Raw genomic sequence first — 17,394 nt, forward strand, 5'->3', positions numbered from 1 at the left:
CTAAGTAGCTTCAAAGAATGAAAAAAAAAAGCATTTGTAATGTGCTAAGTCTCCTGGCAGTTCCATGCCTTTTAGGCCTATATAGGAGAAAATAATCTAGTTAAACTCAGGAGGGCCAAGGACTCCAGGTAAACATATAAATACTTAACAAAGATCCATTTTATGTATATATTTTGTTTCTTAGCCTTTTTTGTTACTGAATATCATCACAGCACTATTACGAAGTGTGTGTGTGTTTCGGGAGGTATGTTCCTAATAATTCTGCACTGATTCCCTACCATGCATTCATATTTTTAACTCATTTCACAACTGAAATAAAAGCAGACATACACTATTCTTTTAAATTTGAGGAGCAAACTTTTCTCAAAAGGAAAAAACAACCACCACTGCACACACTCTACAAGCTTCTGTCAGAGAATGCAATAAAACAAGAATTAGGATGCAGTGATATTCCATACCATCACAGCTGGACATTTCAAACTGGATCTATCCCAATCAAATTACGAAGAGCATGTGCTCCTTGAAGGCCTACCTTTGCAAGATTATTCCTTAATTTTATTTTGCCAATTGTTCAGCAAAGTAATACCAAATCTGAACCTATGATAAAAGTGGTTGAGAAGATGGACTCTGTACAAATATAGGGTAGTCACTTCTAGGAGGATCATCCTCTGTTTGTAGGACTACCAAAAGAAAACCATCCTTTTGAAGGTTTCCTTCATCTGAAGGGCTGACAAGTCTGATCTAAAAGCAAATAATTGCAAGGAGGGAGATGACGAGCCTATAAAACCTTATCCATAGTTATCAGCATCTGAGCATCAGGCACATAAATTATCGGACCCCCATCTTCCATACTCAAATGAAATGCACTATAATTCCCTTCAAACTGTTTTTAAAACTAATTTCTGATTTTGCACCTGCACATATAAATTAACATAGGGTGATGCATGTCGTTTTTGATGACAAATAAGGCACCATCCTATGCAGAGATAATTCAACATTTTTGTACCTATCTATTTGGCTTTGAAGTCAGAGGAGGTATGCCCCATTCATATGGCACACACAAACACACACACCTTAAATGTGTCTAGTGACTTTAGCAGCTGAAGCTCATTGGAGTGTTGGAGAAAGCACAATAGGGTGGAAGGTTATTTGGGTGCATAGATGTTTCAGCCCCTAACCAGCTACAGAAGATTTAATGGGCAAGTAGAAAGGTGTTCCTGTGAAATGCATAGCTGTAGCTGAGGTGGAACAACAGGGACTTTGTCCCAGGGCACCAAAATGTGGAGGGCACTAAAATTTAAGAAAATAAACCACAACACCTCCTGCTTCCTTTCCTTTCTTTGCAAGCATAAATATTTTCCTTTTATGAGAGAACACCAAATTCTGCTCCCTTAAATCACTTTTTTCCCTAGGGGATTCACATTTTGAGTGCATGAGAGATGGTGCCATTTGCCTCAGGTGCCAAAATGGCTTGTTATGGCTCTGGTGGTTTATTTCAAGGGCTTAATTCTCCAGCTTAAGCCTCTTTGAATGTATGGGAACTGTAAAGACATGGCCAGGCAAACCATGTGGAAGTGATATTTCAAACCTCTTTCCCTAAATTGTTCCACCAGCTGCCAACACCCTGTTCTACATCCAATGCACTGACCTCATGGCAAGGGTTGAGGTCCTCATTTATCTCTGCAGATGTGATCTAGTTGTGTTTTTTTTAAAAGAACTTTTCCCATACTCTGCAGAAGAAATTCTCTGCCTGAAAAGTCCCTAGTAGTGAGAGGGCTTTTCCAGAAATTTTTGGGTGCCCCACTACAGTACTGACCTTTAGCAAACTGTACAAAGCAATTTAGAGGGAAATGTTAGGCAAAACTGTTAGGACTTGCAGAAAAGCAAACTTTCAACACAGCATTGTGTGAAGTTCAGATCGACTGTCATTTAAACCTGCCACAAAATGCCTGTTTTAGGAAAGCAATTGTACACTGCAGTATGAGTACAGTAATACTGGTGCATTTTACAGGGCTTAGTGTTAAGATAAGAGATAATCTATTCTATATAAAGCATGCATTGAACAAAGTACAGTATAAATGAGAAGTAAGTTTGGATATGCCTGTTGCCACAGACTGTTATGTCCTGCTCTGTTGCAACCTGTACCCTGGGTCCACTTTTTCTTCAACCCTATGCAGATGGTCAATCATTGCAAATATAGAGGCAAGTCAGAGTATGGGTTCAACCTTGCCTTTGCTACATGCAACCATCCCATGTTTATCTCAAAGTCTGAAAAGGAAAAATGCCTGTGTTTGTTTGGATGAATGTGTGTACAATGGTCCACACAAAGGGGAACCTTGTTTAATGGTCTCTCACCACATTAAATCAAATACAACTACTGTACAGTACATTTCCCTTTCAGTCCTTCCCAGTGTATGTGAGAAAGTTGCTGGTAGAAACAGCAGGGCAGCCTTGGAGACCATAACAGCCACTGCTCTGCTGTTGCTGCGTTATTTCTACAGGCAAAGTGTTTTCGGATTCTGACTTGAAGCACATGTGGAAATAACTTCGGAGAGAGAGATTCTCCTTTACGCTCCCAAATGTTTCAATCAAACATTCTGGTGCCTAGGCACTCTGCTGTCTCATGTAGGGATCTGATAGTGAGCCTGGGGACAGAGGCCAGCTGAAGGTGCATGATGAGTTACAAAAATTCATTACAAGAGCAAGTAAGGAAATGTGGACCTTGTTTTTCAAACTGTCCAAACAACCCAAACCAACTATATAGGCCATTTGATTTTTATTTTATTTTGGCCAGCGCTTACAAGAAGAGTGCCTCTTTACCAAAAAGCACCAGTTGGGACCTGCTGATTTACAGGCAGTGCCTTAACTATGGTTATTATGATGTGGATGATTTTAAAATTAGCTTGACCTTTTTTTTAACAGCCACATATTTATCTTTCAGCTCTGCCTCAGAGCTAGGCATTACAGATATGCATGTATATCCTCAGCTAACATAAGCAAACAGTCCATTTCAGGGAAATTACAACAATAGCTTTAGTCCAGGTAGACCAGCCTGTGGACTGGTACTTTCAAAACGTTATTTAATATCCTTCTAAATTTGCAGATGAAAAGATTCTAGGCTAAACTCAGGGTTGACTTCCTTCAGAATTGATAGTTTTGTCCTCTTTGCAGTCCAGGGGACTCTCAAGAGTCTCCTCCAGCACCACAATTCAAAAGCATCAATTCTTTGGTGGTCAGTCTTCTTTATGGTCCAGCTCTCACTTCCATACATTGCTACAGGAAAAACCATAGCTTTGACTATGCGGACCTTTGTTGGCAAGGTGATGTCTCTGCTTTTTAAGATGTTGTCTAGGTTTCTCAAGAAACAGGCGTCTTTTAATTTCATGGCTGATGTCACCATCTGGCGTGATCATGGAGCCCAAGAAAGTAAGATCTGTCACTGCCTCCATATCTTACCCTTCGATTTGCCAGGAGGTGACGGAACTAGTAGCCATGATCTTAGTTTTTTTGATGTTGAGCTTTAGACCATTTTTGCACTCTCCTCTTTCACCCTCATTAAGAGGTTCTTTAATTCCTCCTCGTTTCTGCCATCAGAGTGGTATCATGTGCATATCTCAGGTTGTTGATATTTCTTCCGGCAATCACCTCCATTGGCCTTGTTGATAGTCATGCTTTCTAAGGTCCACTTGATTTCACTCTCCAGGATGTCTGGCTCAAGGTCAGCAACTAAACTATCTGGGCTGTCCAGGACAGCCAGATCTTTCTGGTATAATTCCTCTGTGTATTCTTGCCACCTCTTCTTGATGTCTTCTGCTTCTGTGAGTTCCCTACCATTTTTGTCCTTTATCATGTCCATCTTTGCACAAAAGGTTCCTTTAATATCTCCAGTTTTCTTGAACGGCTCTCTGGTTTTTCCCTTTCTATTATTTTCCTCTATTTCTTCACTGTTCATTTAAGAAGGGCCTCTTGTTTCTCCTTGCTATTCTTTGGAAGTCTGCATTCAATTTTCTGTAAAACTAGCACTCCAGATAAAGATAACAGGGCACAACTATCAAAACTACATTATAGACCAGATGTTTTGGACTACAACTCCCCCAGTCCTTATAATTACTGATTGGGGATTCCAGGAATAGTAGTCCAGAAAAGTTCACCATACCTGTTGTAGGCTGTCTTCAATAATGCTGTCTTATCACTACACTAGTAAAGCTAGAACCTGTCCTTAATGGAGAGGCTTCCTACTGCTTGCCAGCCATGCTGCTCCTGCTGTGCATAAGAAGGGTTCTGACTCTAAGGCTTGATTAGAAACACAGCCGCAGATCATAAGAATTTTTGATTCACAAGCCATAGTCCCTGACGTCACCTTCCTGTTCTTTCTCTTTTTTTATTTAAAACATAAACATAAAATACACAAATCAAAATACAATATAACTGTGTTCCCCACCACCATAGACGGGACCTCTTGCTATAATCTTCTTCTTCCATTTATATTCTTCCTCTTCTTTTATTGTTCTCTTCTCCAGAACTGCATTGATTCTTGATTTGGAGCTTTCCCCTTTCCTCTTGTTAATGCATATTCCAAGAATCTGCCCCATATTTCATAAAAGCTATTCTTTTTCAACTCTCCTTTCTTAACTTTCTAATTACAAGTTAATTTATCATTTAGAGCTATATTCCATATTTCACTATACCATTCATCCATTTGAAATTCAGATTTTGATTTCCATTGCCTAGCAATTATTAATCTTGCTGCTGTTAATAAAGTAGTTATCAGCTCTTTTATCATCTTATCATATTCCACATTCTCAAATATTGATAACAAAGTGATCTCAGGATTCAGTTCGAAATCTTTCCACATATCTCATTTAATTCTTAAAAAATTTGTTTCCAAAATCTTTGTACTTTTTCACATTCCCATCACATATGAAAGTATGTACCAATTTCCTTCTCACATTTCCAACAGACATTCAGATAACTAGCATTAATTTTATTTAATTTTGTTGCCGTTAAATACCATCTTAAACACAGTTTAAATTTTTTTCCCTTATTCTCACTGACATAAATCTTAAAACCCTCATATTCCACATCTTCCTCCATTTTTCCTCGTTTATTCTTTTTCCAAGGTCTTCTTCCCACACTAGCTTCACCCCTTTTTTATCACTTTCTTCTTTTTCTGCATTGAGCAGGAATCCGTAAATTTTACTCACTGTGACCTTTACTGAACCCGTCATCTAAATGTCTTCATATGATAATAGAAATTGTTCATACTTTGTGTATTCTCTATCTTTGTTATATTTCTTTACCCATTCATTAGTCCATCTTTCTGATTGTAAACAGTTCAGCGATGAAATATTCTTACTCTGAAAAATTTGTTTCATTTGCTCTATTGATCTCATTTTGTTCAACCAGTCTTTTAATCTAATCACTTTTTTATCCATCTTTGCACAAAAGGTTCCTCTAATATCTCCGGTTTTCTTGAACAGGTCTCTGGTTTTTCCTTTTCTATTATTTTCCTCTATTTCTTCACTGTTCATTTAAGAAGGCCCTCTCATCTCTCCTTGCTATTCTTTGGAAGTCTGCATTCCATTTTCTTTAACTTTCTCTATCTCCCTTGCATTTTGTTTCCCTTCTCTTCTCTGCTATTTGTAAGGCCTCGTTGGACAGTCACTTTGCTTTCTTGCATTTCCTTTTCTTTGGGATGGTTTTTGTTGCTGCCTCCTGTACAATGTTACGAGCCTCCGTCCATAGTTCTTCCAGCACTCTGTCCACCAAATTGAGTTCCTTAAATTTGTTCTTCACTTCCACTGTGTACTCATAAGGGATTTGGTTTAGATTATACCTGACTAGCCCAGTGGTTTTTCCTACTTTCTTCAGTTTAAGCTTGAGTTTTGCTATAAGAAGCTGATGATCAGAGCCACAATCAGCTCCAGGTCTTGTTTTTGCTGACTGTATAGAGCTTCTCCATCTTTGGCTGCAGAGAATATAATCAATGTGATTTCGGTATTGCCCATTTGGTGATGTCCATGTGTAGAGTCGCCTCTTGTGTTGTTGGAAAAGTGCGTTTGTGATGACCAGCTTGTTCTCTTGATAAAACTCTATTAACCTTTGCCCTGCTTTGTTTTGAACTCCAAGGCCAAATGTACCTGTTGTTCCTTTTATCTCTTGACTCCCTACTTTAGCATTTCAGTCCCTTATAATGAGAAATACATCTTTCTTTGGTGTCAGTTCTGAAAGGTGTTTTAAGTCTTCATAAAATTGGTCAATTTCAGCCTCTTCATTATTTTCAAACCCTATTTATCAGCATTCCAGAGAAATTTGTCTAGCCCTCCTATTTCTTGCTCTTATTCTGTATCAGCAAATTGCATCTGACCTATGTCAAACCTAATAGGATTTTCAAGTTGTTCAAGGAATGGTTTACTATACCTCCCCTCAAGTCTCCATGGCCAAGTAGTAATTTGAACCTAGGTCTCCTGAATTCTAATCCACCACTCTGTCTACTTTATCACAATGGCTTCCACCAGTTCTTACTTCATTTTTATTCAACAGTTACATTTTAATATCTTTTTGCTCCTTCAAAACTAATGGCTCTGCCTAAACCAAGCCAAACTTCATTGTGTGCAGCAGTCATCTGAAGAAGCTTTGTGAAGTTATAATATGCACCTGAGGAATTCTTAAGCTGGCTGGATAGCTCAGTGGTTTAGGTATCTGGCTGCAGAGCCAGAAATTGTCAGTTTGATTCCCCATTGTGCCTCCTGTGAATAGACAGTGCCAAGATGCCCTCAGAAGAAAGGAATGGTAAACTTCTTCTGAGTACTGTACTTACTACCTAGAAAGTCCTGGAAAGGGTTGTCATAAGTCCAAATTAACTTGATAGCTTGCGATTATTATTAAAGACTTCTTAGTATTCAAAAACTGCCATTTGCAAAGTGAAGTGTCATTTGTAATGTCAAATACCACTTGTCCCTACTCAGATTACTCTAGATTTTCTGCAATTCAAGACCAATCCAAACAGCTCCTGGTTTTCTTAATGAAGCAATAGCTTTCCAGAGCACAAGAGTAGCATAAAATTAATTTGTTATTGCATTAATTTCAAATCACTAAAGTCAGAAGCACTGCCCAAACTTTTTCCGCAAAGTTTTTTTTAACAGAATGATTAACAGCATGAAATTAACCTGCCTTTTGGCAGAACAAAGCCACTGCTTCTATCAATGAAATTAGCAACAAGTTGTGGAGTAAGATCATCTCTGAGAGACAGGATCAACTATCTTCCAAGTTTAATTTTTTTAACTTGTGCAATTCAAGGCTAACATATTTTATTTCTCGTCCTTGTGCTTCCCTCTGCTGGTCAGAAAAACAGTATGCACAGCGATAATGCTATTCCTTTTCTTTAACTAAAGTTATCTCAGTGAGTTAGGTATCTGGATGTGGAGCCAGGGCTGTGATACCCACTGTCCATCCCAGAAGCGCCACCCTGTGCAGCATGGACAGTCTCAGGATAGCCCAAGAAGAAAGGAATGGTAAACCACTTCTGAGTTCTCTCTACCGAAAAACCCTGAAAAGGGTTGTCATAACTCAGAATTGACTTGACGGCACACAATTATTATTTATTATTATCTTCCCTCAAACTCTGTCTGCCTGAATCTAAAACATGGTTTCTTCTCAGAACTGGAAAGTTATCTCAGTGGCTGCCATGTTGTTGCTAGGGAGAGGAGTTACTTAATTCTTGCAGACTGTTGACAGACTATAAATACTAGCCCTACTCAACTGTTATTCCCATGAAGGGGCACTGTGAGCACATGAGAGACCATCTGCCCTGGGCACACAGAAAGCCAGAAAAGGAGTCATGATGGGGTGGTAACGGAGTAAAAGCAGGACCCCACAGCCCCGCTGTGGCCTATATTGCCTCTTGAAGGGCTCTGTGTTGCCCTTTCATGTGAGTAATTACTTGTCATGAATCACATCAGGCTCCTTCTTATGTTAGGCAGCAACCTTTGCTTGACAGGCCTTTGTAGAATAGTGGCTAAAAGCCTGAACTGTGCTTCTGTCACTGAACCACTAAGTGGCTTCAGGGAAGCCATGATAATCTCCTCTCCCCAGCTCTCATCTGCACTATAGAGATATATCCAGCTGAACTACTCTGTGGAGTTGTTATCAAGATCACACTGATAACATGTGTGAAATGGTCTGAGAGCTGTCTAAAGTGCTGCATGAGTGCTAAGTACAGTATTAAGTTCAGACATTCTTTCAAGCTATTATCCAGACCACATACATTTTTTCACTCATGACAGAACATCATATGATGAGGGTGGGCAGAATCCTATTTTCATTTCTTCTACACAGTTTCAGAAGTGCATACTTATAGATAATCTAGAATTGTTTGTATGCATGAAAATTGCTTGGCTGTGCAAATTAAAAATCTGAAACTGTAAATACCTTTTTGTATGCATGCACATATACTGTACTTTGTTTTTCCATGTATAAGACAATACTTTTCTCTAAAACATTTAGATTAAAAATTTAGGGTCATCTTATACACAGAAGTAAGGAATGGGTGGAGGGAAAAGTGGAGGGATCACTTTGATGAATCACTTTGGTGATTCCTGCTTTCCCCCTCCACTTTCTTCTGAAGAAAGTGCAGGGGCAAAGCACTTTCCTTGCAAGAAAATGGAGGGGGAAAGCAGGAGTCAAAACACTTTGATCCCTGCCTTCCCCCTCCACTTTCTTGTGAAGAAAGAAATTCTGGGTTAAAAAAGTGGGGGGCGTCTTATATGTGGGTGCGTATTATATACGGAAAAATATGGTATGTTTGGGCATGTGGCGGAGCAGGGGAGAGCAAACGTACCTATTAGCAAACTGTTCCATCCCATAAGAAAGTTTAATTAAGCTGAAAATATAGTTTGGACATATCAGAAGAAAACAAGTCTCCGTGGAAAAGACGATAATGCATAAATAATGTATAAAGAGGAGAACCTAACATGAGATGGATTGACTCAGTAAAGGAAGCTACCGCCTTCATTTGCAAAATGTGAGCAGGGCTGTTAGTGACACAATCTTTTGATAGGCATTAATTCATAAAGTCACCATGAGCTGGAAGCAACTAGATGGCACCCAACATACAGACATTTCCCCACTGTTGCTGTGCACAGTAACATTACTTGTCTATGTCATTTTAATTTAGATTTAGATATTAATAACAGAGATGGGGGTATTCATATACAAATATCCCCACAGGTGCAGATAACAAGGGTCTCCCCCCCCCGGGGGCCAGACCAACCACCTGTCCACCTGTGTCACGGTCTCCACAATCCCTTCCTATCGCGCTGGCGCTCACAATGGATTAGTTATTCCTGGCAGAAGGCAGGATGATGAGCCTCTCTGCCAGGTCAAAGAGTGGCTGATCCATGATGAGCTCCACAGCGTTAGGAAGGGAACGTGGAGCCCACGGCAGCAGCAGAATGGTGAATGGTGGTCAGTCTGGCCCCAGGGGGCCGGACCCTTGTTATCTGCACCTGTGGGGGATATCCGTATACGAATACTCAATCTCTATGAATTAGAATGAAAGAATATAGAATTAGAGATTAAATAGTAAAGAAAAAACTGTTTTTAAAGTTATTTAGTCAATAGAGAAGGTATTTATACAATTGAGATCTTCAAGTCGGTCTTCTAGAGGTATAGGTTTGCTTTCCAGAAAATAAAATATGGCAGCGAGGACAAAGAGGTGGAAGTGAAGCTTAAGATGAACACTTCAGAACACTGAAATCTCTTCAAAATCCTAACAACCCTGTAAGTATTATTATTATTATTATTATTATTATTATTATTATTATTATTATTATTATTATTATTATTATTATTATTATTATTATTATTGTTGTTGTTGTTGTTGTTGTTGTTGTTGTTGTTGTTGTTGTTGTTGTTGTTGTTGTTGTTGTTGTTGTTGTTGTTGTTGTTGTTGTTGTTGTTGTTGTTGTTGTTATTGCTAGCCAACCATTCCTTTGTTAGGTAGATGGTTACTTAGAGTGACTCCAGTGGTAAGTACAGTAACTCCTATGAGAGTCTCTTGCTAGGCAGAGCATCTGTCTGTTTGAATGAGGTCCATACTAGAGCTTCAGGGAGGTGACCACTGTCTCCTGATGAGATAAGGAGACCACTGCATCTCGCTCTCGCTCTCGCTCTCGCTCTTTGGGAAAAACAACAGCTGGCTGAAGTAGTAGGTAATTTAAAAATGAAAATTTGGAGACCTTTATGTCCTCAGGTTCCATCTTAGACACTAATTTGCACAGGCCTTCTCTGTCTATACTTATAAATGGTTCAGCATTGTAGAAATGATTTACCTATGCACAATTATCACTTCTGTGCATTGTAGTATGTTTTCCATGCCTAACAATATTTTTGCACATAACATAATGAATGTTCATACGTTCAGTGCATCAGTGTGGGATAATTCATGTGATTAGATTCCTTCCCTTTCACCACTCTTCCAACATTCATGGATTTTCCACTTCATAGCAGATAAAATATCATAGATATAGGGGGCTAATTGTGATTTTTATCATCTCAGTCATTTTTCAGGTTTTATTGCTTTGTTTTCTTGCCTTGATTTTTCAGACAAGAGGTCACAGGCCTGCAGTTTCCATCTCCCTGTCCTCTTTGTCACGACTTGGTCCTCATGCCTGCTCAGAAAACAATAACCAAAAACCAGGCTTTCTCTGATCCTTCTTTGTGAAATGCTCTCCTGCAGGAAGGTATGGCAGGTGTATATTTTGTTTATTTAAAAAGCTCTTAAAAACAGCTGTTCAGAGAAGCTTTTTTGAGAGGCTTTCCCCAAGTAGCTGGGACAACAGATAAAGGAGGAGAGGAATGTAGTGCATATTCCATTATGGATATTTCCACTAATCTTCCAGGAAAAATAATATATTTATACAATGGTGCCTCAACTTATGACCATAATCCATTCCAGAAGATGGACATAGCTTGAAATGGTCGTAAGTAGAAGCATCATTTGTCATAGGAATGCATTGAAATGCAATTAATCTGTTCCAGCCGAAGAAAAAAAATCACCAAAAAAAATTACTGCAAGACTCATTGGAAATGTGATTAATCCCTTCCAGGTGAAGGGGAGAAAAAGAAAGAAAAGCAATCAGGTGTGCAAGACCCATTGGAAATGCACAGAAAACAAACGGAGCAGATCGGAAATGCACAGAGAACAAAGGGGGCAGGTCGGAAATGGAAAGAAAACAAAGAAAAAAGCAAGGGAAGCATGCAGGACCCATCGGAAATGGGGAAAAAACCCAAAAGCAACCAACCCTACAAGACCCATCGGAAATGGGGGAAGTCAAAAAACAAACCCCCCAAGACCCATTGGAAATGGGGGGAAACCCAAAAAGGAACCAAACCCCCCAGGACCCATCGGAAATGGGGGGAAACAAAAAACAAACAAACCCCCAAGACCCATCGGAAATGGAAAAACACACTCCAAAAAGCAACAACAACAAAAAACCCAAGACCCATCGGAAAAGGGGGGAACCAACCAACCAACAAACCCCCCAAGACCCATCACAGCACAGAACCATAACCCCCTGAGCCCAAAACCACGCTGCAAAAACACCCAGAACATTTTCTAAAAAGCAGAAAATAGCACCTTATCTTACTAGGCAACCTGAAGCCTCCCTGCAAACACACACACACACACTCACTCAGAAGCAGAAGTGAGGCAGTCCCAAGTCTCCTCCGACGCACACTCTCTAACTGCTGGGGTGAAAGAGCTACAAAGAAGCAGCCTTGTTGCCACCTACAGTTAGCAATTTGAATTTCCCCCCTTTTTTCCTTGCCTTTTTCTGTTTGTAAGTGGAAGCTCCGGTAGCAAGTAGAAGCAAAATTTTGCAGCCAGAACTTGTCATAACTCGAAATGGTCATAACTAGGGACGTTTGTAAGTCGAGGCACCACTGTATGTACAGGTATATTATATATACACATAGTATATAGTAATTGTAGCCTTTGTGTATATTATTTATGTTTTACATTTTTATTGTTACACTGCCCAGAAGAGTGATTAGCTAGAAGGGCAGTATATTCAATCAATCAATCACGTTTTACTGTCCCCCCCACCCCTTGTCTTGCTCTGAGTGGATGCAGACAAACTACTGACAAGATCAGGGACCAGATGGAACAAGAGCGCAGTGAGCAAGAGCCTGGAAGATGGGCCTCAGGGTAGATGTGTGCAAGTGTGACTCATCATGGCAATCACATTCTGCCATCTTGTATTGCACTCTGCCATTGCTATTGACAAATTGATTCTGAGGTTCAGCAAGCAGAAAAACAACAAAACAGAAACATGATTGGTGGCTGGTGGTTTACTGGTTTGTCCAGCCCTGTCTTTGCAAGAGCCTAGTCTGAGTTTTTAGCCTTTTGTTTCTGTTTCTGATCATGGGGCGTTCTTGGCAAAGATACTGGAGTGGCTTGCCATTTCCTACTCCAGGTGGATTGCGTTTAGTCGGAACTCTCCACTATGTCCTGTCCGTCTTGGGTGTCCCTGCACGGCATAGCCCATAGTTTCTCTGAGTTACTCAAGCCCCTTCGCCACGACAAGGCAGCAATCCATGAAGATTGTGGACAAGAATCCCGTAGAAGGAATGGAGTAGCCCTCATAGTCAACAAAAGAGTGGGAAAAGCTGTAATGGGATACAATCTCAAAAATGATAGAATGATGTCAATACGAATCCAAGGCAGACCATTCAACATCACAATAATCCAAGTTTATGCACCAACCAGCATTGCTGAGGAGACTGAAATTGAACAATTCTATGAAGATTTACAACACCTTCTAGAACTGACACCAAAGAAAGATGTTCTTCTCATTCTAGGGGACTGGAATGCTAAAGTAGGGAGCCAAGAGATAAAAGGGACAACAGGGAAGTTTGGCCTTGGAGTTCAGAACGAAGCAGGACAAAGGCTAATAGAGTTTTGTCAAGAGAATAAGCTGGTCATCACAAACACTCTTTTCCAACAACACAAGAGGCGACTCTATACATGGAAATCACCAGATGGGCAATATCGAAATCAGATTGATTATATTCTCTGCAGCCAAAGATGGAGAAGCTCTATACAGTCAGCAAAAACAAGACCTGGAGCTGACTGCGGTTCTGATCATCAGCTTCTCATAGCAAAATTCAAGCTTAGACTGAAGAGATTAGGAAAAACCACTGGGCCACTCAGGTATAATCTAAACCAAATCCCTTATGAATACACAGTGGAAGTAAAGAACAGATTTAAGGAACTAGATTTGGTGGACAGAGTGCCTGAAGAACTTTGGATAGAGGCTCGTAACATTGTCCAGGAGGCAGCAACGAAAACCATCCCAAAGAAAAGGAAATGCAAGAAAGCAAAGTGGCTGTCCAACAAGGCCTTAGAAATAGCAGAGAGGAGAAGGGAAGCAAAATGCAAGGGAGATAGGGAAAGTTACAGAAACTTGAATTCAGACTTCCAAAGAATAGCAAGGAGAGACAAGAGGGCCTTCTTAAATGAACAATGCAAAGAAATAGAGGAAGATAACAGAAAAGGAAAGACCAGAGATCTGTTCAGGAAAATTGGACATATTAGAGGAACATTTTGCGCAAAGATGAACATGATAAAAGACAAAAATGGGAGGGACCTAACAGAAGCAGAAGACGTCAAGAAGAGGTGGCAAGAATACACAGAGGAATTATATCAGAAAGATGTGGATATCCCGGACAACCCAGACAATGTAGTTGCTGACCTTGAGCCAGACATCCTGGAGAGCGAAGTCAAGTGGGCCTTAGAAAGCCTGGCTAACAACAAGGCCAGTGGAGGTGATGGCATTCCAGTTGAACTATTTAAAATCTTGAAAGATGATGCTGTTAAGGTGCTACATTCAATATGCCAGCAAGTTTGGAAAACTCAACAGTGGCCAGAGGATTGGAAAAGATCAGTCTACATCCCAATCCCAAAGAAAGGCAGTGCCAAAGAATGCTCCAACTACCGTACAATTGCACTCATTTCGCACGCTAGCAAGGTTATGCTCAAAATCCTACAAGGTAGGCTTCAGCAGTATGTGGACCGAGAACTCCCAGAAGTACAAGCTGGATTCCGAAGAGGCAGAGGAACTCGAGACCAAATTGCTAACTTGCGCTGGATTATGGAGAAAGCCAGAGAGTTCCAGAAAAATATCTACTTCTGCTTCATTGACTATGCGAAAGCCTTTGACTGTGTGGACCACAGCAAACTATGGCAAGTTCTTAAAGAAATGGAAGTGCCTGACCACTTTATCTGTCTCCTGAGAAACCTATATGTGGGACAGGAAGCAACAGTTAGAACTGGTCATGGAACAACTGAGTGGTTCAAAATTGGGAAAGGAGTACGGCAAGGCTGTATATTGTCCCCCAGCTTATTTAACTTATATGCAGAATACATCATGCGGAAGGCTGGACTGGAAGAAACCCAAGCCGGAATTAAGATTGCCGGAAGAAATATCAACAACCTCCGATATGCAGATGATACCACTCTGATGGCAGAAAGTGAGGAGGAATTAAAGAACCTTGTAATGAGAGTGAAAGAGGAGAGTGCAAAAAATGGTCTGAAACTCAACATCAAAAAAACTAAGATCATGGCCACTGGTCCCATCACCTCCTGGGAAATAGAAGGGGAAGATATGGAGGCAGTGTCAGATTTTATCTTCCTGGGCTCCATGATCACTGCAGATGGAGACAGCAGCCCTGAAATTAAAAGGCGCCTTCTTCTTGGGAGGAAAGCGATGACAAATCTGGACAGCATCTTGAAAAGCAGAGACATCACCTTGCCAACAAAAGTCTGAATAGTCAAAGCTATGGTTTTTCCTGTCGTGATGTATGGAAGTGAGAGCTGGACCATAAAGAAAGCAGACCGCCGAAGAATTGATGCCTTTGAATTGTGGTGCTGGAGGAGGCTCTTGAGAATCCCCTGGACTGCAAGGAGAACAAACCTATCAATTCTAAAGGAAATCAACCCTGAGTGCTCACTGGAAGGACAGATCCTGAAGCTGAGGCTCCAGTACTTTGGCCATCTAATGAGAAGAAAAGACTCCCTGGAAAAGACCCTGATGTTGGGAAAGTGTGATGGCAAGAGGAGAAGGGGACGACCGAGGATGAGATGGCTGGACAGTGTCTGCGAAGCAACCAACATGAACCTGACACAACTCCGGGAGGCAGTAGAAGACAGGAGGGCCTGGCGTGCTCTGGTCCATGGGGTCACGAAGAGTCGGACACGACTAAACGACTAAACACACAGTCTGAGTTTTGTGGTCAGGAAAAACCATCATAAACCTGTGACCTTTAAAAATATCTGTTTATTTACAAACAGGTGGGGATGCTACTTTCAGCCCGAGAATTGAGGTCAATTTTAAGGAAGTTTGCAGGGACCACAATCCACCCATGGGTGGGACCAACAATGACAGCAATATTTTGATTACAAGAATTCATTCAAGAACAAAGCCTTAGGACAAGCACAGCAACCTTTTATAACTGGAAAAACTCTAGAAAAGCTATGTAGTCTGAAGTACCCTGGAGAAAGTGATGTGGCTATCCAGGAACTTCAAAGAGCAATATACTGGGATCTCAGGTGAATCAAATTTGGCCCCAGAGCCCAAGATTTCCCATACCTTCAGACTGGGACCAGAAATAGTCTGGGACCAACACCAGTCCAGCATCTTAATTTAAAGGAGCATTAATTAATTAAGACTAAGCAGTTCAAGTGCATTGCTAGAAAGCAGGTTCATTTCCTCCACAGTGGAGGAAATACATAACCAAATGTAACAAATATAGGTGTGAATCACAGCAAACAACAAGACAAAAGGTGAGTATTTAGGTCATAGCAGAAGGATTAAGAAAAGATTTGTCAAAGCTAGGCAAGAGCAGGCAAGGCTAGTTCCAAGGAGAGAGATTTCACTGACAGGTGTCTCCAGGCTGCACGGGATAAGCCACTGTTGACTCCACCATGACTTTTTCCACAGTCCATTTTGTATGAGTTCTTGGACGGGAACCAATGATAATTTTGTTCCATCCCAACAAAACCTAATTCTTTTCCTTCCATCTGAACAGAATCTACTGTATGAACCAGAAAGCATTGGTATACCATACCTATCTAGAATGTTTCTATGTGTTTCACAGAATGTGAAATCAAAGGGAAATGTGCCCCCAAATACTTTTATCTCGAGAAAGGCATGCCCTAAAATTTACCATAATAAGATTAAGTCCTTGTGAAATATGTACCGTATTTGCCGGCGTATAAGATGACTTTTGGGGCCCAAAAAACATCCCTCCAAATGGGGGGGATGTTGTCTTATACGCCGGGTGCACTTCAGTTGGGCCAGGAAGGAGCTGCCGCCGTTGAGTGAGTGATGCGGGGCCGCACCAGTCGGGGAAGAAGGCAGGCGGGCGGCCGGTCCGGACAGAGGGAGGGAAGCAGAGCTGGCCATGCCTGAGCAGCCAGAGCCTGCCACCGGATAGCCGCTTCCCCTCCTCCTCCTCCTCTGCTGCCGCCGCCCGCCCGTTTCCCCTCCTCCTTGCCTCCCTCATCACCGGCCATGAACTTCCAGGGCGGGCCCGGGCAGAGCCTTGGGCAGCAGCTGCCGGTGCCGGAGCAGAGCCGTCCACTCTATATTTTGAGTGGAAATGTTGGGGGGGTCGTCTTATACACCCAGTTGTCTTATACGCCGGCAAATATGTTATACGCTAGAAAGCTACATACAAAATTTCTATAATAGAAGAAATGCACATTGAAATGTACACAAATTTTCATGCTGACTTTCTTTTTTTTCCTGGTTTCACAGACTGATTAAAAAGATGAGCTATTTCCACTCATTGGCCTGCAACGGAGTCTTGACAAAATCAGTCTTGCCATTATGTTTTTTTCTTACAATCTGTCCACATCAAAATGTTGTCTTCTAGTTAACATTAACATAGGAGTTCTTTCTTCTTCTTCTCTTCCACTATACGGATGTGATGAACTGCCCTTTTGACTTCTTCAAGGAATCTTCCCTTCCCCCCCCCTTCACACCATTGCCTGCACTTATCTGATGGATGCAGCTGGACAGTCCACAGCTGTGCATCATGTGCCGTCTCTTGTCTGTGGAATGAGCCATAGCCAGCAAATAGACTCTGTGCCAAGAGTAGGAGAATGCTAGCTAATTAACTTGGAGGAATATCTTTGTTAGCCAAAGGCAAATCTTGTGACTGCAATGTTCAGAAATTAAAAAATTAAAATGCTTCTGGGAGCATATAAATTTTCTACCACAAAGTAAACAGTTTCATCTGAATATTTTATACTTACTTGTTTCAGGTATTTTTATATTGCATTCCATTAAAAATTCCCAAGGTGGTTAATTATCATTGTCATCATCACTA

The 17,394-nt window shown here is 41.0% G+C and overlaps 1 protein-coding gene across 2 annotated transcripts in view; it reads right to left on the reverse strand.

Annotated features, from left to right (window-relative positions):
• COL15A1 (collagen type XV alpha 1 chain) overlaps positions 1-17,394 on the reverse strand; it is a 202,593-nt gene that overhangs the window by 131,594 nt on the left and 53,605 nt on the right. The window lies entirely within an intron of this gene.

Source organism: Pogona vitticeps, chromosome 6 (genome assembly GCF_051106095.1).
Source record: "Pogona vitticeps strain Pit_001003342236 chromosome 6, PviZW2.1, whole genome shotgun sequence".
Lineage (NCBI taxonomy): Eukaryota > Metazoa > Chordata > Lepidosauria > Squamata > Agamidae > Pogona > Pogona vitticeps.